At 43.6% G+C, this 27856-nt stretch overlaps 2 long non-coding RNA genes across 3 annotated transcripts; both read right to left on the bottom strand.

Moving 5' to 3' along the window:
- Window positions 1-865: 865 nt before the first annotated feature.
- On the bottom strand, window positions 866-26373 carry LOC101932096 (uncharacterized). Of its 2 annotated transcripts, XR_010599839.1 has the most exons (4): window positions 26077-26373; window positions 24255-24350; window positions 1478-1637; window positions 866-1050 (listed from the first exon to the last, which is right to left on the bottom strand). It is a non-coding gene; the product is annotated as an uncharacterized LOC101932096 (long non-coding RNA). The 2 variants fall into 2 exon arrangements; XR_002889816.3 differs by lacking the exons at window positions 866-1050; window positions 1478-1637 and adding an exon at window positions 2188-3009 and having other exon boundaries at window positions 26077-26357.
- On the bottom strand, window positions 5072-7687 carry LOC135982465 (uncharacterized). The gene is made up of 2 exons (XR_010599840.1): window positions 7500-7687; window positions 5072-6253 (listed from the first exon to the last, which is right to left on the bottom strand). It is a non-coding gene; the product is annotated as an uncharacterized LOC135982465 (long non-coding RNA).
- Window positions 26374-27856: the final 1483 nt, after the last annotated feature.

Below are 27856 nucleotides of genomic sequence, written 5' to 3' on the forward strand. Positions count from 1 at the left end.
CATTAAGGTCATAGGAATTCCTGAAAGCACAAGAGGTAAAACCCAGTGACATTGTTTGAATGCCCCCAACACAACAAGATCAAAGATTGAGAGAGCTCATTTTATAGGATATCAATTTGCAGACTAAAGACTGCCAGTCGCCAAGCTCATACACACACACTCGTAGTATTGTATCCCAGTAAGGAATGAACAACATGACTAACATGGACTGTTCATTTTTTTGTCGTTGTTTGGTAAGTATGCAAATATATAGAATGCAGGAAGCAAATTTCCTGTAAAACAACTCCACTTAACTTCAAACATATGCTGCAACTCACAAGGTTCTCCAGAGAAACATGTAGCTTTTCCACCCCTCAAAAAGATTAACAATCTATCAGGGACTTACCAGAGAAATTGAACTAAATGCAGAGAAGGACTGGAAATAAATTGTTTGCTGTGTGTCACTCAAACTTCAGACACTCCCTGTTTCTGGAACGGACAGTGCAAAGTAAAAGTGATGTGTCATGGGATGCAAAGGATTGCTTTTAAATGAATGCAGATACCTAACTGTTCACGACCTACAGACAGGTAGTGATCCAACAGTCTCACAAGCTCTGTTGTGGCTTTTCACCACAGCCTTATTTTGGGGACGATGCAGAACAATCCGCCTGAAAGGGAGCCCTGGGAAGCATAATGCCTCTTAGAGCAAACTGGTTCACAAGTGAAGTGTGCCTGTGTTGCACCTGTTATCCCTTTCAACACAAGTGGTTAGCCAATAATCAAGGTTTTGCAAGTTGTTTCCAGTAGGAAGAGAAATTGTTGTTGGAGTCAGGCATTTCTTTGATGCAATCCTGTTTATTTACAAATAACATACACAAAGTCCTGCTTCTCGGAACACAGTAGGATTCATACAGCAGGAGACGGGTTTTTTTGCTCACAGTTGCAAGCCTCTTTCCAGCCAGCATTCCACTCAAAAGCTCTCTTTGTCAATGGTTTCTCAGCATCATGCTACAAGTGCTTCTCTGGCTGTCCCTGAGCTTCCTTCTGTGGTGCTGCCTCACTCACACATCCCTATAAAACAACAATTTCCCACCCCCAGCATTTGTATTCAGCCCCCAGACAAAACCTGCACCCACATAGCCAAGATTCCTCAATAGCCTTGAATGTGGCCTGTGTTTTGTGTGGTGGCTCCTAATGTTTCAGCTATCCATTCTATAAAGGAACATAATTGCCTTTTTACATTTATTCTGAATGAAGGGTAGTTATTACCCAGAACTGGAGAAATAACTGATTTTTCGATTCGCCGGCCGTTCTGACAAAAAAAAAAGTTTTAAAAAGCTCAGTTTGACCCAAATCAAATCTAAAAGTTACAAAAAAATAATAATCTAGCAAATTGAAATAAATCCATATTGGGTCAAATGAATTGACCCTGAATGGATTCTTCTGGGTGGCAGTGACCTCCCTTTATTACTTTTAGCTCAATGGTTAGAGCACTTACCTGGAATGTGAGAGACCTCACTTCAGTTTCCCCTCTCTGTCTGATGCGGAGAAGGCATTTGAACTTGGGTTTCCCATATTTCAGGACAGTGGCCTCACCACTGGGTTAGAGAGTATTCGAGGGGGGAGCTCTCTCCATTCTCCTGTTGAAGCTATTCCATCTGTAAATCATTAAACAGTCATTGTGGGAAACCCACATTCAAGACTCTGATCCAACAGCTATTTAATTATATATACAAACTGGAACAACTTTAACAGGAGAGCCGTCCAGTGTGGCCAGTGGAGAGTGGGTTAGGGCTATGTCCCTCCTTCAGGATGGCTTGTGCCCCAGGAGCACCAGCAAGGAGCAGTCCCTGTGCTCAGGAGGGAGCAGGAACCATGAGTGGCCATTGTGGTGGGATGCATGTGCAGGGCAGGCTTCTTGCTTCCCCTCCTTCCACTGTGCACTTTCACAGAGGTCAACCACCTTCAGGCCCAAAACATTAACATGGATGGAAGTAAAGATGGTCCCAAATTAAAACTAAATAACTAAATAAAATACCAACTCCAATTGTAGACACAATATTTTAAGATAGTAACATGAAATAAAACAATTAAAGGTGCTCCCAGCACTTACCAGAGTTCTCTAATGGGAATTTCCTATATTTTTATTTTTAATTTTCCATTTCCTTACATTCAAATATCAAAGAATACATCTTAAGTGTACGCAGCTTTGAAGAAAGCAGCCAAGCAAAGAGTTAACTATAAAAGAACACACAGCCATCTGTAATGTGACAATTACATTAAGTCCTCTGAGAATTGGTCTTTTGTATCCATACTCTGATTTTTTTTTTCTTTCTTACCAGCCAACAGTAATTACCAAAGGAAAAATAATTCTTGGGAAAAATTATTTTATTAATCAGTCAATGTAACATTTAACTCAGTCACAAGCTTAATGTTTTACATTGCAATACTCTGTGGTCTGTTGTGATCCAAGGGCTGGACATGTATTCCACAGGAGACTCACTCCCCTAGGATTTCTTGGGTTGGAAGAAAAAAGGCATTTCTCTTTGTGGACGGAGTTACTGATAGACATACAGCGTGACAGTCAAACTCTGGCAGTTAAAAAAGTTGTTATTTATATTTAGAAATCAAAACAAAGTGCCTCTCCCCACTGCCCTACAGGCCCTACTGCCAATTAAAATATTTTTTAAAAGCATTAAAGAGATATTCCATACAAAAATAATCAATCCAATCAAAGCAACAAACCATAGAAGTCCCCCATCATACAGCACAATCTATTCTCTCCCTACCCTCACCAGCTCTACATGCCAGGGCAGCAGATGATGGCTATTTCAGACCAAGGTGGGAAGTGAACTCGAGAGTCAAGGGTCCTCATGCAGAGTGCTCTGCAGAAAGTACCTACTCTTTTAAACTCAGGAGGCTCCAACTCCAGCTCAAGTACCTTCACTGACTGCATCTGTGGCAGAAAGGCATGGGAAAGAGACAGTCTCTGAGGTAGGCCGGTGCCAAAACCAACATCTCAAGCTCCATCTGTAAACCAATAGATAGGCAGATCAGAGTGGGATACCCTAGTTAAAGGGCCAATTGCATTTTGCCCCATCTAAGCTTCCAAATCAATTTAAGGAGTAACCCTACATAGGGTGCATTGCAATAGTCTAACCTATCTGAGGGAAAAGGTCATATTCTGCTGGCCACACATAGATGGGGGCGGGGGGAGAGAAAGAGTGACCACAGATGCTTCTGGCAAAAAGGTAGGTTAGAAATGGAAAAGGTACAGAGATAGGAAACAGAAATGGTTAAGGGTATGGAATAGCTTCTATTTGAAGAGAGATTTTAAAAAATTGGGACTGTTCAGCTTGGAAGAGAGATGACTTGGGAGGGGAATGAAATATGATAGAGGTCTATAAAATCATGAATAGTGTTGAAAAAAAAATAACCCATTATTTACCCATTCACATAACAAAAGGACCAGGGTCACCAAATGAAGGTTTAAAACAAACCTAAGAAAGTACTTCTTCGCACAATGCAGGGTCAACCTGTGGAACTCGTTACCAGGGGATGGGGTCAAAAAAGAATTAGATAAGTTCATGCAGGAAAGGTCCATTAATGGCTATTAGCCAAGATGGTCAGGGATGCAACTCATGATCTGAGTGTCCCTAAGCCTCTGAGAGCCAAATGATGGGACTGGACGACAAGGGATGGACCACTTGTTAGTTGCCCTGTTCTGTACATTCTCTTTGAATCATCTGACACTACCCACTGTCGGAAGACAGGATACTGGGCTAGATGGGCCATTGATCTGACCTAGTATGACCGTTCTTATCTAAAAGCACCTGTTGGTCTAACCAGATCACCAATTGCAAACTTGATTAACAAACAATGAACTGAACAGTCAACTTGACCTTCACGCAAGGAGGCATTAATATAATCACAAATTCCATTTGCCTAACTGAGTATGCCTGCACAGCTCCAGAGCAGCAGATTTACTTGGTTTACTGTCCTGGCTTTTCAAAGTGATGTAGGAGAGCAAGCTGGATTGTTCTTCATGCATCATCATCAAAACACTAGTTGCTGGTAGTTGCATGGGCACAGCTAGGCACTGCAGGATTTGGGGGTAGGAAGAAGTCTTCTGTTTGTATGCAGTGTGAAATGGCAACTAAATTAAAAATGGGTAAAAATATAATAATAACTTTCCACTTTTCAGAGTGTTTCTAGTGTTTGACCTAATTTCATTTCAAAGAAAAACAAGTATTTTTTGTTTTAATTTCAGAAAAGATAGTTCCTAGTTTGAAGTGAAACTGGAGTCCTGAATGTCTTCTCTGATCTTGGTCCATCAGTGAAAGGGATTTCAGATGCATGTTCCTAACAAATGTTTTGATGGGATAACTTCCATTATGAATTCAGAGTTTTAATGTTTTGTCTCCATTAGTGTGTCCCCTTTGAGCTGGATTGATAAAAATTTAAATTAAGTAAGCAAAAATCCGGTCACAAACTCTCTAAATAAATTAGCCTCTTCACAGAAATGTTTCTTCACTTAGCAAGACTGCTGAGTGTATTGAATCAGTGGATGATCAATGAACAGAAGTTGGCGTAATTCTTACTTAGTTCAATTGTCCCTTTCACAACGCCAGTGGGATGTTATTTCAATGTTGTCCTGTTAGCAAAAAAAGACACATCATTTTGCTAAGAGTTTGAATGTGAAAAAGGTGCATTTGCTGCAAGACATGTATGCATACTCACACATTGCCACAAGATACACCTCTACCTTGATATAACGCCATCCTTGGGAGCCAAAAAAATCTTACCGCGTTATAGGTGAAACCATGTTATATCAAACTTGCTTTGATCCACCAGAGTGCACATCCCCGCCCCCTGGAGCACTGCTTTACTGCGTTATATCCGAATTCATGCTATATCAGGGTAGAGATGTATATCCCACTGAAAAATCAACTAAGCAAATTCAGCAGAGTTTATGGGCCAAGTTCTGCTCTCATTAAGACCGGTCTGAATTTGGAGTAAACTGGCATCAGCCAAAACTCTGCTTTGGCCCTCTGACCTCAAGGAAGAGACTTTAAAAAAAAAAAAAAAAGCATAAATAGTCTTCGGCATTTAGCAGTGTATTGTGTCTGATTGAGCACATAAACAAGTAACGACTAATTTGTAATGCAGTAATTTCTCTTCTGCGCTCCTTCCTTGCCCAGTTTGTCTCTTATGATGCAGTCATACTCCACTTAGTAGAGCACAAGAACTGCTATACTGAATTGCCATATTGGATCAGATCTAAGGTCCATCTAGTCTAGTATCCTGTCTCTACAGTGGCCAATGCTAGATGGTCAGAGGAAGGTGTAAGAAATCTGCAATAGGCAGCTATGGGTTAATCTGCTCCGCACATTAAGTCTCATTCTGATCTCTAATAGAGATTGGCTTAAGTCCTGAAGTATGAGGTTTAATATCCCTTCCACAATGTTTGTTAGCATTAACTATTATACCTCCCTCCTTCAATGTCCCCCTTCCCTCCTCTGGGCTGGTCTTGGCACAACCAAGGTGGCGTACAACTATTCTACTAGCCCTACAAAGGGCCAGGGAACCCCCTTATACTGGATATATTCCCTGTTGTAATGATCTGGCTGGTATCCGGTCACTGGAGCAGCATAAAGGGACGCATGCAACCCAGTTGTGGCCATTATTGTAAAACCTTGCTGTCAAGATTCATGTGTATTCTGGCAGTAGAGAAGAGGTTAATTGTAACAGCACTGGAGCGTGTGACCCCATGGCTGCAGCTCTGAAAATTAAGCCCACTATAAAATGTCTCAAAATATTTCTTGTGACTTTCTCATCTTTGGGAAAAACAAGGTTATTCCCCTTGTATGCAAAAGAAAATAATAGCTCCAGGCAAAAAACTTTTCCAAAGGAGAAAGCTTCCTGACCATCTGTTTTTAACTGCATAAAAGACATCAGTTTTGCTGCAGAGTATCAACAACATCCTTAGATATAATTTCATTCAAGGTTAAACTTTCATTTCCCTCACCCCCACCCCACCCAACCCGGCACCTGCTTGGAACTGCAGTATTGTTCTGGTGTAAGCTGGTAGTTTTCCACTGTCTTTACAATAGCTCAGAAGCTGCATTTTTCTTCAAAATATACAATTCAAGACTTTCCAAATGGAGGGTCTCGTTCTGTGTAGTACCCAGTACCTAACCCTGGTTGACTTGCGTGGGAGCTGCAGGTATTCAGCATCTCTCAGGATGAGATCCTGGATGCACATTTGTTCAACCTGTCCAAGGAAAAGAAGTCCTTTAAACTAGCTGCCCCCGCCCACAACTCCCACAGCCTCTTACAGAGATTAATGGTCACCCTCTCCTGTAGGTATCAAAAATGCTGCCATGTTCATGTGAAGTCATAAGAGAATGGCTGCCCTGATTTTGATTACACACAGGGGTCCCATTAAGAAAATATTTTTAGGGACAATTTTTAAATAATATGTGGTTTTGGGGGCTGCAAGTTCCCAGATGCAGTTGGGAGAGGAATGTTATGAGCATCTTGGTGAATTTGAGGCAATTCTCTCCATACAGGAAAAGGGCAAAGAAAATAACTTTAATATTAAATTAGACACTTAATCATTAGCAGCCTCTAAAAAACCCTGATTACTTAAAAAATGTCCCGTATCTCAAATCTTTTCACCCTTCCCCCACCCCCAACTCCTTCACTTCTTCCCTTCCATCTCTAACTTCCTGTCTCAGCCAATATGATTACCCTGCTTCGCTACTCACCCCCACCAAGGGTCCCCCTTGGATTTTTCCTCCTCTTCATTTGCACAGAGTGTGGACTCAGCCAGCACAAGATTCTGGTAGCATGGCTCTCAGTTGCACATAGAGGGCCTAGTTCATTATTGTATGCACTCTGTACTAGTGTAAATGACTATACAGGTGCAGAGGAAAGTGGGTATAAGAGGCTACCAAATCAGAATGGTTTGCTTTGCACAGATATAGCTGACTGCACAAGGTGCAGGAAAATGATTAATTGGGTGCAGAAAAAAGTAAAGGCTTCTCCTGGTATTTCCTGGTTCACTCATGAAATCCCAGGATTTAATGTCATGGAATGATGTATTTTATGGACTTTATCTAATGCATGCCATTAGGAGAAGACAGACAGACAGAACCAGAAAACTTCAAGAGATAGAGGGTTCCCCCCCTGCCCCCCAAACTAACCTTTAGGGTATTTTCATTGTGAATGCCCCTTGCAGTCAGGTTAGAGGGGGCATTCTGAACAGAAATCTAGTTTAACTTCATTTGTATATTTCCTTTGCAATTCACTGTTAACATCTCGGTTGACAGAGATATACATTTCCTCTCCCTGTGCTTTAGCTTCATTGACTTGTTTTGCCACTAGACCCTTTTTCCTGGCGGGGACCATTCTTTCATTTAACCCGTTACCCAACACTGCGAGGAAAGGTTAAACTACTGCTTCTAGTCTTTCTGTAGCATCAACTTCAGGCATACCCACTGCCAGAGAAAACTCACAGTTCAGGGGCTTGTCTATCATGCGTCTCTCTTCTGTTTGTAAGATCCAGCCTAAAAGCAGCACGTGCTGGTGAAAACAGATTCACACCACAGTGACAGTACAATGGAAATCTTGGGTAGCTCCTTTCAACTTCAATGGAGTTAGTCCAGATTTGTACCAGTGTAACAAAGCAGAACTTCACTTTTTCTTTGTTCTAAGGCAAAGGAACAAATTTACAATGATTTTTTCCTTCCTTTCCACTCGAAATGGTACTTAAAACCCAGATAAATATTCAGAAGTTTGAGACACTAAGAATCCACGTTGGAAGGATTTGGGTTTCTATCTACTTTTAACAAACATTGAATTCCACGGAGGGCTATTAAGGAAACAAACTTCTAAGATAGCTGCTTCTTTTCTTTCCTTATCTGGAAAAGGATGGCAGGGAATCCTGCCTTCCAGTAGCCTTTCCACCAAGCCCTTTGCAAAACACCAGGTATTCTCCCCAGGTCAGAAATATCATTTCACTGCTGGCCTGGCAGCCCAGGCCTGGAACAGTATGGCTTCCTGCACACTATCATTGAGGTGCATCAGCAAAGCTGTGTATAGGCCCATAATTGACTAGGGTGTGTGTGGAGGGCAAGGGAACACAAGTGTGTAAGTAAGGATTGGATATTTTGTCACAGCGGCATGGAAGTGTTAGGCATATTTCCTAGCTCTCAGTCTCACTTGCATGAGCACTAAAAGTATTTATTTATTTTTAAGAAAGAAACGGAGCCCAAACCAAAAGCCTGGTGCCTGCAATGTAGACACATGCCTGCACAGCAATATATAAGGCTTATTAATACTCCCAGATCAATTAAGTACTCCTCGCCCCCCCTCCTTATTTAATTGCGACAGCTGCTCATGAACTGAGAATGGGGCTCTCTCCTCACTTAAGGAATTGTTCCCTGGGAACAGGACTCTGATCTGGAGTCAGTCCGGTGTGGCACTCCCTCATTCCTTAATCAGAGGCTCCCATCTCCTCCCCCAGCCCTCTGCCTTGGAGATTCTGCCAGCCCACTCGGAAGCATAAGGACACTTATGAATGGCAACACGTTGCAGTTCTAACATTGTGACTGCTGACAGAGGTGTGAGACAGACTTTGCAGAGTCTGATGAGAGGTGCAGAAAACCTGAACCAAATAGTAATTTACATGACATCAGGAAGGTTTGGGCTGGCTCAGAGTTCAGAGCCATGGTCCCAGAATTCTAGCATTTTATTAATGATGTATAAAAAAAAAGTATGTAATAAAATTAAAAACAACTATATTTTTGTGGGAAGATGCGAGAGTTGTTTTTATCCAATGAAGTGACATCACTGCTATAAAACAACGTGTCATGATGTCACAGCTGATAAATCTTGAAACAATCATAACAAAATATTTTTGAGTTGTCAGTTCAAAAGCTCTTGCTAAAGAAGTTTGCACTGAAAGGAAACTGCCCACGGTAGTTGGCTCAAGGTTTCTCTGATAAGAAAGCCCATCTTTCCATGGATAAATTCTGAATAGAATTTGATATCAAGATGGAATTTCTAGAAATCAAAACTGGCATGTTTGCTAGCAGTGAAAGCAACCATACTAATGGCATCTCTTTATGAAAGATCAGCATCAGAGACTGTAGCCAACTTCCATCCAGCTCTAATGCTGGGATCAAAGGCAGAGCTATATTATTACTGCATTGAATATGTTCTTTACAGTTTTCAGAGTACAGATGCTTTTCTTTGCGCATGTCTGTGAAGTGCTGGTGAATGGTGTCAGTGTATTTCATGACTGAGATTGGTGAGGGAAGGACCACAGAACCCAGACATTAACAGAGTACGGGGGACAAAAGAGAACAGCAGGGACAAGTGCAGGTCACAGGACCAAAATGAGGGAACCAGAAGGGAGCACTGAGCAGAGAACCTCAGATAACACTCACTACTATGAGAAAGTGGATGCAGCACAGAGGAACTGCCCTGATGTGTGCACAAACAAACAAGAGATGGGGAAAAGGCCCTGTGATGGGGTGTGCATACCTCGTACTAGCCACGACAGGGTTAAACCCACATTATGGACAGCAGAAGTCCTGCCCCCTAGGCTGGACTGGGCATGCTCCAGATGCTGCTGCAGTACAAAGGGAGGAAGCCCAGGTCATTTGGGGCTAGATGTTGGAAGGGAAGGACCTGTGCTGGGCGCTCCCACTGAGAACTGGCTATGGCCCTTATCTGCGGAGACCAGAGGACCCAAGGACAGGCTTGGACCCCTGTGACCAATGGAGCTACAGGAAGTGACCTGTGCGGTGGAGCCTGGAGACCCCAAAGCCTCATGGACTGCCACACCAGAGACAATGGTAGGAAGTGACCCAGGGAGGGTAATGGAGTGGTATCTTTGACCCAGGTAAGCTCTGTGTGTTTTGGTGGGATTCCCCACTGAGCCAGTGGCGGACCACTCTGCCACTGCTAGGGCCCTGGAGGAGTTGACTAGGCCTTGGCCCCCCTGCCTGAGCTGCCAGCCCCCTCATCCCTCCCTTTGATAGTGACCCCTTTGGTTCTGGCTGCTAGGCCCCTCTGCCAAAGGGCTGCTCCATTGACTCTGGCTGCTGCACCCTGCTGCCCTGGGAACCAGGGCTTTACCTTTACTCTGTTCCTTAGACTCTGGGGTGGTGAAGTCAGAGATGGACAAGCAGACTTAATGGCGGTGTCCACATACCCCTTGCGCCCCCTTTTTGGGACAGGATGTGCATACACTGCCACAGGCCCCATCAGTGCAAAAAACAAAAAACCACATTCAGTTTCTTCCTCCTGGACTGATAGATGGCCACTTTGGCCAATGCCAGGAGGAGGCTGAGGAGAGGTCTTTGGACTTGGTGGTGCGATGGATGAACAGCATGCAGGAGAACAGGTATGTGGGAGATGTACTGCAGAATGGGTAAACATGAGCTTCTCAGACACTTCCCCCTGCCAATGCACCTCAACCTGGCATTGGAAGAGTCACTTGAAAGGGAAAGTTTAGCCTCCAAGGCATCATCTGTCCAAGCCTTGTCCTCTCTGCTGAGCTTACCAACAAGGGGACCAGTTATGCAGATACTGAATCCACCACCAGATTCAAACCAGATCCTTATAAGTGTACAGCTCCTTATCTCATTACCAAAGTCTGAACCTTCTAGTCTTCCTAAAGTTCTGTTTCTGACTAAAGCTCAGCCTCTGAGATTAACCCTTTTCTGGAAATCATTTACACTATGTCTACATTAGAAAAAAAAGTCACATTCAACCTTTAATCGCTCAGGCTGCTAGAAAAGCCTGCAAAGATTGTGCAAAACCATATTTCCTGTGGGATTTAATGTTGCAGCTCACAATCAATTTGCAAAACCATGGATAATTATTAAACAGGCAGGAATACTACTGGAGAAATTTCAACAGGACCCAAAGGAGGAAATGTGCAGTAATTACCCTCACTCCCACATAACAAAGGGTTTTTTTTTAAAGACCAGAGACACTGGAGCATTTAACTTTAGGGGCAATCCCGGCTGTCTGGAGAATGGAGGGGAACATCAGAAAGCAGGATGGGATTGCTGCCACTCACTGTCCTTTTAAGCCTTAATGATGTGATCTCACTGGAGTCAATGGTGCTCATCACTCCACAGCATCAGAGCCATAGTTTGTGTTCCTTACAGACCTCCACCTTCTGACAGTCTTTTTAATTCTTCTAAATTATTGATATCAGAATGGTGAAGCTAGTGCTAAGAGACCCTGAAAAAGTTTCAATTTGGATGGAATTTAAGTACACAAGAGTTAGGAATCTGAGAAGTCCTCCTTACTCCTTGTGATGGGTCCACACTCTGTTCCTGTCCTCTGATGCCCCAGAAACTGCTCTGACCCACTTTTGCCTTGTGGGCAGGCTGTATTTTATTCTAAACCCATCCTCCAACACCAGTACAGTGCAACCTCAGTTTTAACTTCTACTTCTTTCAGCAATTCTTGTTAGGGCCCTAGGAGGAGAGGAGGCCTCTCTCTCTAGGGAGTGCCTTCAGTCCAGGCTCAGTTAGTCCTGTCCTGCTCCCTCTAACATTTTCTTCCTGGCTTCTTCTCAGATAGGCCAGCTGAGGGCTAATTAGTTGCTCATCTCCCCAGCCTCTCCTTCTGATTAGCTAGTTATTTAATCAGCTGTTACTGGGAAACTAATTGAGGCTACAGTGATCAGAGTGCTGACCCACCTGCCAGACCTTAGCATTCTGTCACTCTCCTATTCCTGATCCTTTACCACAAACTATCCTTTCTCCCTCCACCTAAAGTCTTGTCATTCTTATCTGGATCCTGTCACAGTAGCAAATCAGTTTGTATGAGGCCCTTGACTTGCAGACACAGTCAGGATCCAGAAGTTTACTTTCTTTCCTTATAAACTTAAATTCTCTGGACAAAGTCTTCCTCTCAGATCAAGACTTCAGTATGTCAGGTACTGTACATACACATAGAACGACAGCCATTTCCCCCCTCCTCAAGAGCTTACAGTGTAAAGGGTCAGAGGAAGGAAGCATCATTATCCCATTTTTCAGCCAGGGAACTGAGGCACAAAGAGGGTAGGTCATAGACAAAGTTTGTGTCAGAGCTAGGAAATGAACCCCAGTCTCCCAAGTCCCAGTCCAGTGGCTTAACCATAAGCCCATCCTTGTTCTCAACACATTTCCTCCCCTCAATGTCAGGAATGCTCATGGGGAAGAGGAAAATGTGGGCATCATGACCCACCTTGCATATTTAAGAGAGAATTCTGCCTAGTGGATACACTTCAAATGAGGAGTATCAATTTAAATACTGCGTTTTCTAGGGCTAGCTTTTAAAAGATAGTTAGGCATTGCTGCTCTCGGCATTGCAAAGCCAAACTGATTTGAAACTTAAATCTCACTTTCAAAAGGGAGTTAGGGATTTAAGAGCTTAAATCCCATCAACTGTCAATGACATTTGAAAATAAGATTCAGGTTCCTAAATCAGTTAGGGTTTGCAATGCTGAGAGCAGCAATGCCTAAATATCTAACATTCTGGACCTCAGACCCTATGATACACAGATCTGTATCAGCTGCCCTCAGCCCAGATAAGTTTGTTTTCTGAAAAGTAAGGGGAAAAAATGACAGTTACTTCAACACAGCAGGATATTCAGAAGCAGCAAAAGAACATTTAGTTTCAAAAGGCCATTCTCCCTAGTATAACAGTATTACACTGTATTAGAAAAATATACCCCTTGATCTGTTACATGTTTAAAAAAAGATCTGAAGTGGTGCAAAACAGCTAAGTTGTACGGTAGTTGGGACATTGATGAGCCTCTGAACAATCCCCTTTTCGTCAGGATCCAAAATGGGTTTTCACCAAGCTGTTTGGAAAATGCCTGGCTATTTCTGTTCTATAGCAATTCAGTCATGGAAAGTTTTCCATGTACCACAGCAAGGCCATAGAGCAAACAATTTATCATTGCACGAACTGAGCTTGCACAATAAAAACAAACAGGGAGTGATACATGACAAAACCTTGAAAGCAGTGGTTCTTAATTACCTGGTTATAAACTCTCTGTGGAACAGTTTGTGTGGGCTGATAACTTTCCTGTTTAGAGAGCGAGAATAACTGTGACCATAAAGCAAACTTTGCTTGGACTCTAATCTTGGTTTTACGATGGGTGGCTATCAATGGATTTTTTTTTCCCCCTGGAGTTTTAGTTTCTCTATATAGAAAAAGAAATAATCCTTTTGTTGTTGTTGTTTTTGAGACAGTCCTACATGATTTAGCTGCTTTCTATGTGGTAGATTTGGTGCTGAAGATAAAGAGATTGATTCTCAGTTACATTAATGCCTCTTTTTGCCATGCAGGCAACATAAGGGGCCTTCAAGTGGGAAGAACAACCCCCCTCAGAATACCCTCTCCACAAAAGGCCTCCCTAGACTGTGTAGAACTGCATAAGGTCTATATGCTGTTGGCCCCACTCCCAGCCTTCAATGCAAAGGACAGATCGAGGGTGGGGCAATAGAGCACTCCACTATAGTTACTCTCTGCTTCTCAGGATTATAGGGCTGTAGGATGCAGAATGTAAGGGTGTCTACACTGCCCAAGTTACAGCGTGTCCGCGCTGTGACATGGGCAGTGTAGACACGCTTTATCACTGGGGGAGAGCTCTCCTGGTGATTTAAAAAAACCCACCCTGAACGAGTGGCGGTAGCTTTATTGCCGGGAGCACTGCTGTCTATACTGGCGCTTTTCAGTGCTAAAACTTTTGTCACTCGGGGGGAGGGGGGGTGTGTGTGTGTGTGTGTGTGTGTGTGTGTTTCATACCCCTGGACAAAAGTTTTAGCGCTGAAAATGGCAGTGTAGACCTAGCCTAAGTTAAAGCAGTTCTAACTTTTACTGGGGTGCAGACAGGCCTCTGCATGGGCCCCAGAATACAGGGAATGCAAATATGGCTTGCCCTGCCCCACACTCCCCTCCAAGTGGCTTGCCCTGCTCCGATAACAGCAATGGAGTCACTGAGAATCAGGTGCAATGTTCACATGTGACATATTAAAACCTTTTCATGCGTTCTTTTGGTCTTGTCATCACAAAAATCACTGAAATATCCATCTTTTAATCCCATCATAAACATTATCTGATACTTAAGACTTCTTCAAAGCAGCACACACACTGGACCAAACCCAAAACATCTCACCCAATTATGATGCTGTTAACCCCAATGGAAAATATGCTGGTGGAATGTTTGCTGCTGCTGGGGGTGGAGGGGTTCATGACATTTTGTTCCTGTCATATCAAATGATGTTTTATAAACGTGCCTTCAAATTATTAATTTCTCATCAAGAGCACATTGGATATTCAAAACCAGTGACGTTACTTATTACCGCACATTCAGCATCTTAGTGTCACAAAGATAGCTTACATACTAACTGAAATTATTCCACTAAACCTACAGGAAACAACATATCAAAGAGCAAAACTGGCTATGACTTAAAGCTACACACAGTGTCAAAGATGATGGCAAGCTGGAAGCACACACTTAGTACAGGGTCGTCTATCTTGCTGTAGTAAAGGTGCTTATGTTTAATTTTATGTATTTATTTTTTTAGGTAAAAGAGCAGACTTTGTTTTCCAACAAGCCATGAACAACAGACTATGAATACTAGGCATTTCAGTAACATCTTTCATCCAGAGAGCTGAAAACACTTCACAAGTCAATCCCTCCTCCCGGTCAGGTCATTCATGATCCCCATTTGAAAGGAGTGGAAGGTGAGGCAGAAAACGTTGAAGTGATTTGCAGTAAACCAGAAGCAGAGCCAAGAGCAGAACCCAGGAGCCCTCAAATGCGTTTCTTTTCTCTAACCACAGTATCAAATGCATCTTTTACAAAAGGAGGGTAAAACCAAAACACACACACAGATTACTTAAGTCACAAGGAAATACATAGACCATTACTGCTGGGCAAATATTAAAACGTATGGAGATTGTATGACTAAAAATCCAAAAGGCTTATGTTGTGTTATCCTGATTTCCAGAAGGAAGGGTAGCACTTCAGCTTTTGAAGATTATTCTAAACAGAACCTTCAAATGTGTTTTCACTGTGAAAACTCATGTCAATCTACAAAGTGCATCACAACAGATTTTGTCCAATTAGCGTTTAAAGAAAAATGGTAGAAACATTCCCTTATGGGTCATTTCTAACCTGGCCTTCGTAACACCAGGTAATATTGGAGTCTAAATCCAAGAGAGCAAAAAAGTCAGTTTGTGGCTTCAGCACAGTGCCTTCACTCTGGCTAGTTTCCAGAGGACAATCTCTTGCATTAGAAGACTCGTGGAGTGGTAAGAAGGTAATTTTTCATTAAACCATTAAAAAAAGCTGCTTGGAAAAGCACTAGAGGGAACAATCCCACATGGCTCTTGGTTTATTTGTTTGTAACAGTGAAGCTGAGGACCCACTTCATGATTCTTCAATGTGAGAATTCAGCATCACTGTCCACTATCCCTCCCTTTTAGCCTGATGATTAAGGTCTTGGAAAACCTATCCTATTGAACACTTTCTGCTTCAGAAGTTTATTGCAGCATGTTATGACTTGGTGACTTGTACCTTCCCCCAGAGAGCTAAACACCCCTTTATACCAATCCTCTGTTCAGTTATGCTAAAATGATGGATGCCTTTGCATAAAGTTAATAGACTCATTGAGCCAGATCCTCAGTTGGTGCAAATCAGCTCCATGGAGCTAAGCTAAGCTGTAGCAGCTGAGGGTCTGGCTTTACAGATCTATCAATGTATTTGCATTTCATCATTTTTGATTTTTAATAATTGTGACGTGGCTTTTCCATCACTTGTGACAACGCACCATGTCACTAATGACAAAACACCCATTGATTTCCGTAGCTGCCCCATGTACACATCTAAAAGCAAAATTTGCTATGTACATTATATATAAGCCAAGGAGCAAATTCTGTTCTCAGTCACACCAGTGTTAATCTAAAGTATTTCCATTGACTTTACTGGAACAGCTCCAATTTATGCAGGTGTGTGATTTAGTCCACTGCTATAGAAAAGACAATGACAGCCGTTTCTTGTGAACATTGCTCTGACAAGAAGTCAAACCCTGAACAAATGGGTTTGAATGACCAGGAATGTGAGGAAGACGTTCTCAAACTTGCTCTAAAAATGTACTACAAAAATTACAAGCAAATCAGACCATTCATGTAAACCCCTGCACAAGGGCCTACAAATCAATATTTGTTCTTTTTTTGTGGACAAATTCAAGGCAATTTTGTATACCAGCAATGTCTGCAGACACAGGACTTTTAGAAGCTGGTTTAACAATATTGTACAATACACTTGAACTTCCACAATGGAATAAATACTTTAAAAAGCCTTAGTCAGGGCTTTGCATAGTTTTTTTTTTTTTTTAATTAAAGTTTCCTCTTTCCTCGCCAAGTTAGGACAAAATTCACGTCTCAAATCTAGATGGCAGATCCCAGCAGTAAATTTTGCTTTCCATACATGCCTTTCAGGCCATCTCTAGACTATGAAAAGAGATCATGCTTTAAGATGTTTTAGCAAATACATTTTAACCAGCATGATTTACACAAAATTATGCACCCAGGGGGGTTGATCAAGACCAGCTGACTCTTTTAAAACACAATTTATCCTATCTACATTAGATGCAAAGTTAAGATGTGAGAGCCAATAGGTTTTAAAACATACCGTATTTTTCTAGTTTAGCCATGGCCTCAGATAAAAGTACACGTGTGGAAGACAAAAAACTGGAGTTGAGATCCACTCCTGGTTCTGCAAGGAGGATGTTGGCCTTATTTTTTTGTTTTGTTTTGTTTAGCACCAACAGTGTGCGCAGCGCTGTTCAAAATGCAAAGACCAAAACAATACCTGCCCCAAAGATCTTCCAGTCAAGCATACAAACACAGAGGAGACAGAACACATTGCGTAATGCAAAGGAGGAGGAACAATTACTTTAATTTGTTATTATGAACTCACTGCTTGGAGCCATAGGGATGAAATGAGTTTTTAGCAAGTATTTAAATAATACAACAAGGCATAGATTATCCAACGAGTTAATGGAATACATTGAAATCAATTTTTTATTACAGAAGGTGAATAAAGCAACTAGGGAGATGCTGTTTTAGATTTGATTCTGACAAATAGGGATGAACTGGTTGAGAATTTGAAGGTGGAAAGCAGTTTGGGCAAAAGTGATCATGAAATAAGAGTTCACAATTCTAAGGAACAGTAGGAGGGAGAATAGCAGAATAAAGACAATGGACTTCAAGAAGGCAGACTTCAGCAAACTCAGACAACTGGTAGATAAGATGCCATGGGAGGCAAGTCTAAGCCCTGATCTACACTACGAGTTTAGGTCGAATTTAGCAGCTTTAGATCGATTTAACCCTGCACCCGTCCACACGACGAAGCCATTTTTGTCGACTTAAAGGGCTCTTAAAATCGATTTCTGTACTCCTCCCCGGTGAGGGGATTAGCGCTGAAATCAACATGGCCGGGTCGAATTTGGGGTAGTGTGGACGCAATTCGACGGTATTGGCCTCCAGGAGCTATCCCAGAGTACTCCATTGTGACCGCTCTGGACAGCACTTTGAACTCAGATGCACTAGCCAGGTACACAGGAAAAGCCCCAGGAACTTTTGAATTTCATTTCCTGTTTGGCCAGCGTGGCGAACTCAGCAGCACAGGTGACCATGCAGTCTCCCCAGAATCGTAGAGCGTAGAATGTTTCTACGCTCCCCCTGTCATCTCCGTCCCTGAGGTTATCGCACATTAGAAGGTAGAAAAAAAAAACGCACTCACGATGACATGTTTTCCAAGCTTATGCAGTCCTCCTGCACGGATAGGGCACTGCGTAATGCATGGAGGCATTCAGTAGTAGAGGCCAGGAAAGAATTGCTGTGTTTGCTTAACAGCAAAAGTATCATGCCTAGCTAGCGATTCTGCCCGAGCCAGGTCACTGTGTCACATGCACTCCACACTGTGTCAGCCTTGGGCGGGGGCATGACCGCTTTGTGAGCGGGAAGGCCATAGATATAGACATTGCATTAGGTAGCTTCTGTAGCTAGAGAAAACATTCCTGTGCATTTGGCAAAGTCTGTGCGGAAAAAAGAGAAGCCCCATAGTGTAGTGGTTATCACATTCACCTAACATGCGAAATGTCCCCGATTCGAAACCAGGCGGAAACAGGTCACTGTTCCTTTTTCTGACTCCCCTCCTGCATTTTGAGTCTTAGAATAGACTGTGCTGTGAAATTTTACTTTGAATAATATCAATTATGAGTTAAATAATATGGAAGCTCTCTCTAAGTTATAGTCCCGGGTTCCTTACCCTTTCAGCTGCTCTGATAAATTAACATTTTTGTTAGGGGCAGGGGGAAATTTTCATGAAGCCTTTTATAGGGACTAAATGCTATCCAGGACTCTGAAATAATCTTAACGTGGCCCATAGAGTGCAATCCTTCGTTCTGGATTTGTCATTCCACAAGTTGAACTTCTCCTTACTACTGTCCAGGCTTCATGAGCCATGGCAGCAAGGGGTAGGTGCGACCGTGCAGTGCTGCCGGCTGGGAGAGCAGCCTGAGGCAGAAGCCTCCAGCTCGCATGATATTCCAGGCAGGACTGAATCTCCATGAGACGAAACTTAAAGAAGAGAATGACCTGGAGTCACTCCCATTCGGTTATCTAAGAGGAGGACAGCCATGTCTGTCCAGGCACCCCGATCTACCTCACTGAGGTCTGCCAGCTGAGTGGGGCTGAGCGGGACCCCGGCTGGCAGGAGCCGGCGGACGGAGCCCCAGACCGGCAGCGGGCTGAGCCGCTTGGCCCGCTGCCGGTCTGGGGCTCTACCCGTTGGCCCCGCTCAGCCCGCTGCCTGCCTGGGGTTCCGATCATCCAGGCAGTCAGCGGGCTGAGCGTGTCTGGTGGACGGGACCCCAGAAAAAAGGTGCAAAATGATTGTCTGCCGTTGCTTTCACGGAAAGAGGGAGGGAGGGGGATCTGACGACATGCACCCAAAATCACCCGCGACAAAGTTTTTGCCCCATCAGGCATTGGGAGCTTAACCCAGAATTCCAATGGGCAGCAGAGACTGCGGGATAGCTACCCACAGTGCACTGCGGGATAGCTACCCACAGTGCACTGCTCTGTAAGTCGATGCTAGCCACAGTAGTGAGGACGCACTATGCTGACTTAATGCTTAGTGTGGACATACGCAATAAACTGTATAAAATCGAATTCTAAAAAATCAACTTCTATAAAATCGACCTAATTTCATAGTGTAGACATACCCTAAGGGGGGCTGGGGGGGGCAGTGTTCAGAAAAGTTGACAGTTTTTTAAAAGCGACATTACTAAAGGAACATGCGCAAACTATCCGGAAAAATCAGAATCATGGTAAGAGGCCACCCTGGTTTAACCAAGAGATCTCCAAATGATCTGAAACTCAAAAAAGAGGGACACAAAAAGTGGAAATGAGGTCAGATTACTAATGAAGAATATAAAAACCAACATAAGCATGTAGGGATAAAATTAGAAAAGCCAAGGCACAAAATGAGATTGAACTAGCTAGGGACATAAAAGATTAAAAATAAATAAATCGACAAATACATTAGAAGCAAGAGGAAAACCAAGGACAGGGTAGACCCTTTACTCAATGAGGAGGGAAAGACCAAAAAACAGAAAATGCAGCAGTGACAGAAGTGTTGAATGCCTTTTTTGCTTCAATTATCACCAAAAAGGTTAGCAGCGATCGGACAACTGAGATAGTGAACATCAATGGGGTACGATCTAAGGCCTTGTCTATATTGCCACTTTACAAGGCTGCAACTTTAGCACTTTAACATTGCTAGTGAAGACATACCCTGAGGCTAAAATAGGAATAGAACAAGTTAGATGTCTTTAAGTCAGCAGGGCCTAATGAAGTACATCCTAGAATACTTAAGGAACTGGCTGAAGAGATCTCTGAGCCATTAGTGATTATCTTTGAGAACTAGTGGAGGATGGGAGAGATCCCAGAGGACAGGAAAAGGGCAAATATAGTACTTATCTATAAAAAAGGGGAATATGGAAAACCCAGGGAATTATAGATCAGTCAGCTTAACTTCCGTACCTGGAAAGATAATGAATCAAATAAACAAAATCAATTTGTAGGCATGAAGAAGAAAATAAAGTGATAACTAACAGTCAACATGGATTTGTCAAGAACAAATCACATCAAACCAACCCAATATCCTTCTTTGACAGGCTAACAATCCTTGTGGATAGGGGGAAGTAGTAGATGTGATATCTTGATTTTCGTAAGGCTTTTAATACTATCTCACATGACCTGCTCATAAACAAATTAGGAAAATATAGTTTAGATGAACCTAGTATAAGGTGGGTGCGTAACTGGAAAACTGTACTCTGACTGAGAATCATTGATAACTACTCTATCTGGAAGACCATATTGTGGGGAAAAAGAACTGGGTGGCCTTTATGGCAGCCAAAGTAACACCGAAGGCCCAAATTCTGGCCCTCTGACAGAAGCTGACTATACAGACGGCATTTGCATAGAACAGTACAGGCCAGGGTCTGAACAAAACTAAGCTATACAGGCCCCTGCCAAATACAGCCATGGGCTATGACCAGAGGAGGGAGGGGGAGGGAGCAATGCAAAAGGCTTTAGCAACATAATAACCGCTTGTTTATGAAAAACATGATAGCCGCTTGTTTATGAGAACATGATAACCGCTTGTTTATGAAACATAATAACCGCCTATATGAAGAAATTGCTTCTAGTAAAGGTCAACTTCCCCCGTAAGTTCCAGCTAACTGCCAAACTAGCCATTCATATATCATCTTTGGGCGTCCTGTAATAAACCCCTATGTCCTTAACCGTAAAACCCCGGAAAAAACAATATGTACCTTGACAAGAACAACACTCCAACTGGTGCCAAGTACCACCCATGTTGGAAACCACCAAGAAACGCCCCCGCACCCCACCCCCACCCAATAGGCACCCAATTCTCGTAAATAATGAGGAAGCTGCCGGGAAAAAAGGGACAGACTAACTCTTATTTTCGCATAAATGACGTATTATTTGTACTATGCTTGCGGTTTGATGGAATAAAAGCAGCCTGCGTGCTGTGCTAGGGGTGGTAGTTTTCGGACTGCTACCCCAACGCATTGGTATGTATTACAATAAAGTGGCCTCAGGCTTGAGTCTGTGAACTAAAATCAATGCGTGGGTGACTTTCCACGACAATATCAAATGTGGTCCTGCAAGGATCTGTCCTGGGTCCAGTTCTATTCAATATCTTCATAAATCATTTGGATAATGGCATAGAAAGGACACTTATAAAGTTTGCAGATGATACCAAGCTGGAAGGGGTTGCAAGTGCTTTGGAGGCCAGGATTAGAATTCAAAATGATCTTGACAAACTGGAGAAATGGTCTGAAATAAGTAGGATGAAATTCAAAATGGACAAATGAAAAAAAGTATTACACTTAGGAAGGAATAATCCATTGAATAAATACAAAATGGGAAATGACTGCCTAGAAAAGGATCTGGTGTCAGGAGCTTAATGTGGATCACAAACTAAATACAAGTCAAAAATGTAACGCTGTGGCAAAAAAAGCAAACATCATTCTCGGACGTATTTGCAGGAATGTTGTAAGCAAGACACGAGACGTAATTCTTTTACTCCAGTGGTTCTCAAACTTTTGTACTGATGACCCCTTTCACATAGAAAGCCTCTGAGTGTGACCCCTCCTTATAAATTAAAAACACTTTTTATATATTTATCATCATTATAAATGCTGGAGGCAAAGGGAGGTTTGGGGTGGAGGATGGCAGCTTGCAACCCCCCATGTAAGAATCTTGTGACCCCCTGCGGAGTCCTGACCCCCCAGTTTGAGAACCCCTATTTTACTCTACTCAGGATTGATAAAGCCTCATCTGGAGTATTGTGTCCAGTTCTGGACACCACACTTAGGGCAGGATACGGACAAATTGGAGAAACTCCAGAGGCAAGCAACAAAAATGATTAAAGGTCTAGAAAACATGACCTACGAGGAAAGATTGAAAAACATGAGTTTGTTTAGTCTGGAGTAGAGAAGACCGAGTGGGGACAAGATAATAGTCTTCAAGTATGTAAAAGGTTGTTATAAAGAGGAGGATAAACTGTTCTTCTTATCCACGGAGGACAGGACAAGAAGTAATGGGCTAAAATTGCAGCATGAGTGGTTTAGGTTAGACATCAGGAAAAGCTTCCTGGCAGGATAGCTAAACATGGGAACAAATTACCTAGGGAGGTTATGGAATCTCCGTCTTTGGAGGCTTTTAAGAACAGGTTAGACAAACACCTGTCAGGGATGGTCTAAATAACATTTAGTCCTGCCTTGAGTGCAGGGGACTGGACTAGATGACCTATTAAGATCACATCTAGTCCTACATTTCTATGATTCTATTGTGCGTTTGCACGTAATTCCCCCACTCTGTGCCTCTGTTTCTCAATAAAGAGGCTTAACTCTGCATTGCTGGTAAAGTGCTTTGAGATCCCTAGAAGGAAAGCATTAATGAAATGCAAATCCTACTCATAGGATTTCATCTAACTAGCTTTCCCCATACACTAGCAGACAGGTGGATAAATCAAAGTTGTTTTCATTTTGTGGGAGAGGAGCTGTTCAATGTCCCAAGCTGATTCAAACATGAAAAAAAGGATGTGGGGGAGGGAGGAGGGAAAAACAACTGGAAGTTCTAGCTTATTTCTCCCCTTCCCGCCCCCCCCCCCCCCCCCCCCGGCAGGTTTACTGAGCCATAGTGCAAAACTAAGCCTTGGTGGGATGCGTGGGCTCTTTCCATCTAACAGTGCAACAGTCCTGTGGGGAAAGGAAAGAAGACAAGGAAGCATATTTCTCTGGACACTCACAGGATTCCACATTGGGTGCTCTGCGGTATATTTTTCTACACATTTCCAGGAGAGGCTACAAATTTGTCCAAGCTCATTTATACAATGTTCAGTGCAAATTACTATGTACGGTGCCAACTGCCTGATTGGTTTTACCAACATCATCTGGTTTAAATTTACTGGTAACTTCTGGAGGTTGGTCAAAAAAAATCAAAATGCAGGATCCTTCCTCTTGGTTGTTTTTATTATTATTTTAAAACATGTATCTCCTCTGGGAATTCACTGTGGTTGGAAGAACTGCCACTGCAGAACCAAAGTACATCTTTTATAAAATCAGATTCAGTGCATTCTCCATTTCCTTCTTGAGAACCGCAGCTTAATTATTAAATCAAGAGGACATTCATAAGGATATTGTGCTAATTAATTTGAACTTCCTCTCACTGTTTTAACAACTGCAGCTTCAGAGCTGAACTGGCCTGTCATTGATACTACAGTGTCTGCATTCTTAACAAATATTAGATCCCTAGATGCTTTCAGATAAGGATCCAAATGATATGCAATGGCTCTAAGAAAAAAAAATTGCCATCACATCATGTGTGTGTAACCAATATAGTTTTTTGCTTTAATAGACATACAGGCACTAGTAAACACTTTAGCCTGATGGACTCCATGAAACCTTAGTAAAATTTACTAGACCATGAAGGCAGCTCGGATTGTAGTAGGATATAAAACAAAATTTCAAATTTCAATATTTTCAGGTGTTGATTTATAGCAAAACTTCCCATGGCAACAAGCACATCAAACTGTATAAGCAGTCAAGGCATGGACATGGCATTGTTAGATCAAGAGCTGATGATAAGAGAAGTGTGTGACTCAGAAAGAAGAGACATGAAAAGGAATGATGGCAATTTGCTTGCAGAATAACTGAAGGGCTGTAAGGATCTTGAAACTCTGTCTCTTCTGGTCTCTTACTGACTAGGAGATGATGTTCTGCAAACACTTGAGGAAATGAGGTGGCGGGTAAGAGATTAAATTTAGGCATAAAACATCCCTTATAAAAGGAAATACTACAGTACTCTGCAGTTATCACACTGCACTGTCACTACTGTAAGCTGCTATGTTTTGAGACAGGACTTTAGAATTCTGCAGTCACATTTTACAAGGAATTATATGTGTCTTTAAAATATAATGTGTTACCAGTAAATCAAAATACTCTCTGATAGCCAAGTGGTCAGTTTTACAATCAATCTCTGCAGGTCCAGGGGTATAATCTTACACATCCCAAACCCATAAACCACCACATGTTACTTAAGATCCCATCTAAAAGAAAGCTGTGCACATAGTGATCAAGACTTACTCTGGGATTACTCTGTATCAATGCCACCCAAACAAATAGGATTGATGGAAGATTGCCAGTCCCTGCACATCCTAGGAAGGTTTTGCAATGAGTCCCCTGAAAAACAGAAAATAGTTGATGTTTAAAGCAATCTGGATCAACTACAAGCTGACAGTGGATGCTTTTGGTGTTACACTGTAGCACAGATACAAACAGAATAAGCCTATGCACTGACAAACAGAATCACTCCCACTCAATGTTCTCAACAAAGGCAGCAAAAGTAAACACGGGCTTGATAGTCATTGTTTGTTCTTGGATAAATTTAAACTCTTGGGGCTTGATGCTAAGAGGTGCTGAGCATTTTTAGCTCCTATTAGTTTCAAAGGGAGTTGAAGGCACTCAGCATCTCTCTGGGAGGGGCTCAGCAACCCGCAAGATTGATCCCTTGGATTGGTATTTTGCCCCTTTGTTGCCACTGGTGTGGGCATGGGTTTTGACAGCAGTTTTACAAACAGCTCTGTGGACTGGCCATTCAACTGCCTGGAATGTCAAGGGCAGGCTGGGTCTCTCCGATAAGTGCACTCAGTAAGGGCTTGGAGTAGAGGGCACTCAGAACCTCACTGGCTCAGACCCTAGATCACACCCAGGCCAATTCACATGTCTAAGTGCTGTGCCCAAGTGGGGCCTGAGCATGGAAACAGTTAATGTGCAGCCTCAGTAACAGTAATTGATATAGAGCATCATAAGAACATGGCACCTGATGCTATTTACTGTAAGAAACATGGCAAGAGTCAGATTGTAACCACCCAATAGCCACATAACGTGCAATTTGGCATTGACTCCAGAACAGTTATTAAAAGCTGCTTCACCACAAACAGGAGCTTAGTGTCTGCCACCACAAACTTGCACTCACTTTCCAAAACAAGGGATAGTTGCACAGTGACTGTGCTCTCATGCTGGAGAAGATGAAGCCAAAACATTTCTGGGCCAGAGTCTCAGTCCCTCTATGGCAGTGCCAAGCAGCCCTAAAGCATGCATATTTGCCTCCAAGAGGGCACCTCCCTGCTCAGGGTAATCCCCAGATCGCATAGCTCTGTGCCACTGCCCCAACCCATGCAGGATCATGTCCAGGGGGAAATGGGTATGGCTGGAGTGCTCCTTGAGGGCTGGAATGGCTCTGTGTTATACCTGGAGACTGGCTAGAGTTAAAGCCACCTTTGTGCAATCTTCCGCACTCCCAAACTTCATTGAGCACCAAAAGGCTGGTGCTGAGGATCTGGCCCCTCATTTTAAATGCAAATTAGAAATGGGCTGAGGAGATCTAGTTTTGCAAAACCAAGAGTCAATCTAGAGGCAATTCTGGCCCAGGATCCCTTCTCTCTGAGCTGCACAACATTAGGAGAAACGCTTCTGATACAGCATGACTGACTCTTGCAAGGAAAGATTTTTTGACTTCAGTGCCTGTGGGGTCTTGATAGGAGGAGGAGGACTCTCAGGGGTGTATTAGAGCAAGAAGCAGAGGAGATTCCTGCCTTCTCCCTTCTGACATGGCTGTAGTAACTAGGGTGACCAGACAGCAAGTGTGAAAAATTGGGACGGGAGGGGGGAGAGGGGGGAATAGGCTTTTACATAAGAAAAAGCCTCAAATATCAGGACTGTCCCTATAAAATCAGGACATCTGGTCACCCTAATAGTAACCCATGACAGAGGTGCTCCTGAAAGGGGAGCTTCGTTCTTTCCTCTATTCTCAGACTCTGGGGGATGTGCCCTTTCCACAGTAGCCTCTTTGACTCTGGAAACCTTTCTTCTTATCAATGTGATATGGGGGGTGGCTGAGACTTACCTGTTCTTCCTTTGCTCTCGCTTCTTCAAATTGCTGCAGTATTCCAGTTTCTACACTTCTCCCCATGCTGCCATGTCATAAACAACCCTTTCTCTGTGTGTGTCCCTCCATCAGGAAAGCTGGCTTGTCTAAGAAAGAAGTAACAGGGGCTTCCTCCCTTTCAGAAAGAGGCAGAAAAAGTCTGAGTTTTCAAAATCAACAACTACTTCCTGATGGTCATTACCAGTAATCAGAGAGGCAAGGCCCAGCTGCAGCTAATGAAAGAGGAGACTGTTGGAAAGCTGTTCACCAGATAATGCTGCCTGTGCAAACCACGCTCTGTGGCTGGGCCACATAGAGAGGTTGATGAGCCTGGCAAACAGGGTTTTAGTCAGAGTGTAGAGCAGGGGTGGCTGGGTGGGCAAACTTTTTGGCCTGAAGGACCCTCATATCTCAATGTCTGTACTTTGATACATCAACCTTTTACTCCCAATCAGGGATATTGCAGATTATGTGTTCCTCATGCCACCTTATCTTAAACCAAACTTTGCACCCTCGAGAATCTGTATGTTATTCCTTGATAACCAGAAACTTCTATGCTCAAACTCTGTTCACAATTTTTTTTAACATCATCTTAATAAAATTTTAAAATTTCAGGGGTGGCTGCGTGGGCAAACTTTTTGGCCTGAAGGCCACATCAGGGTTCTGAAACTGGATGGAGGGCCAGGTAGGGAAGACTGTGCCTCCTCAAACAGCCTGGCCCCCGCCCCCTATCTGCCCCCTTCCACTTCCCACCCTCTGGCTGCCCCCCTCACAACCTCTGACCCATCCAACCCCCACTGCTCCTTGTTCCCTGACTGCCCCCTTTGGGGACCCCACCCACTATCCAACCCTCCCTGTCCCCTGACTGCCCTGACCCCTATCCACACCCCCGCCCCCTGACAGGCCCCCTTACCATGCCGCTCAGAGCACCAGGACTGGCAGCCCAATCGGAACCAGCCATGCCACTGTGCAGTCTAGAGCACTGGGGCAGGCCGGCAGCCCCGCCGCCCAGAGCACTGGTGGCACAGCGAGCTGAGGCTGCGAGGGAGGTGGGAGGGGCCGGGGGCTAGCCTCCCCGGCTGGGAACTCAAGGGCCGGGCAAGAGGGTCCTGCGGGCCGCAGTTTGCCCACCTCTGCTGTAGAGGCTAGTGTGTTCAAATCCACCTGACCAAGGTTTGAACCCTTCTGCTAACAACCCATGGAGGGGTATGATGGTTACATCTGTAAAATGCAGCCCTGCCCAGGAAGGAACATAGCAATACTTTTGCTATTTCATCACATCTGTAGGCAAGACCCTTAGGAAATCCCAGGTAGAAAACAAAGCTGCCCTACTCAGCGAGAGCTCAAAGTGAGAAGCAACTCTTGCCTTCCCTCAGACTGAATCCCTTCGAGGAGAAGGTGTCCAGGCTAGTGCAAGGAGGGGAATCCAAACCACTCACTAACCCAGGGGTGGCCAACCTGAGCCTGAGAAGGAGCCAGAATGTACCAATGTACATTGCTAAAGAGCCACAGTAATACATCAGCAACCCCCCAGCAGCTCCCCCCAACCTGCTCCCAGCGTCTCCCACTCACCAGCAGCCCTGCCAATCAGCGCCTCCCCCTCCCTCCCCGCACCTCCCAATCAGCTGTTTTGTGGCATGCAAGAGGCTCTGGGGGGGAAGGAGCAAGGGCACGGCAGGCTCATGGGAGGGTGCGGGAAGAGGTGGAGAGGGGGCAGGGCCTGTGGCAGAGCCAGGGGTGAGCAGTGAGCACCCCCTGG

Source organism: Chrysemys picta, chromosome 3, assembly GCF_011386835.1.
Source record: "Chrysemys picta bellii isolate R12L10 chromosome 3, ASM1138683v2, whole genome shotgun sequence".
Taxonomy (NCBI): Eukaryota; Metazoa; Chordata; order Testudines; family Emydidae; genus Chrysemys; species Chrysemys picta.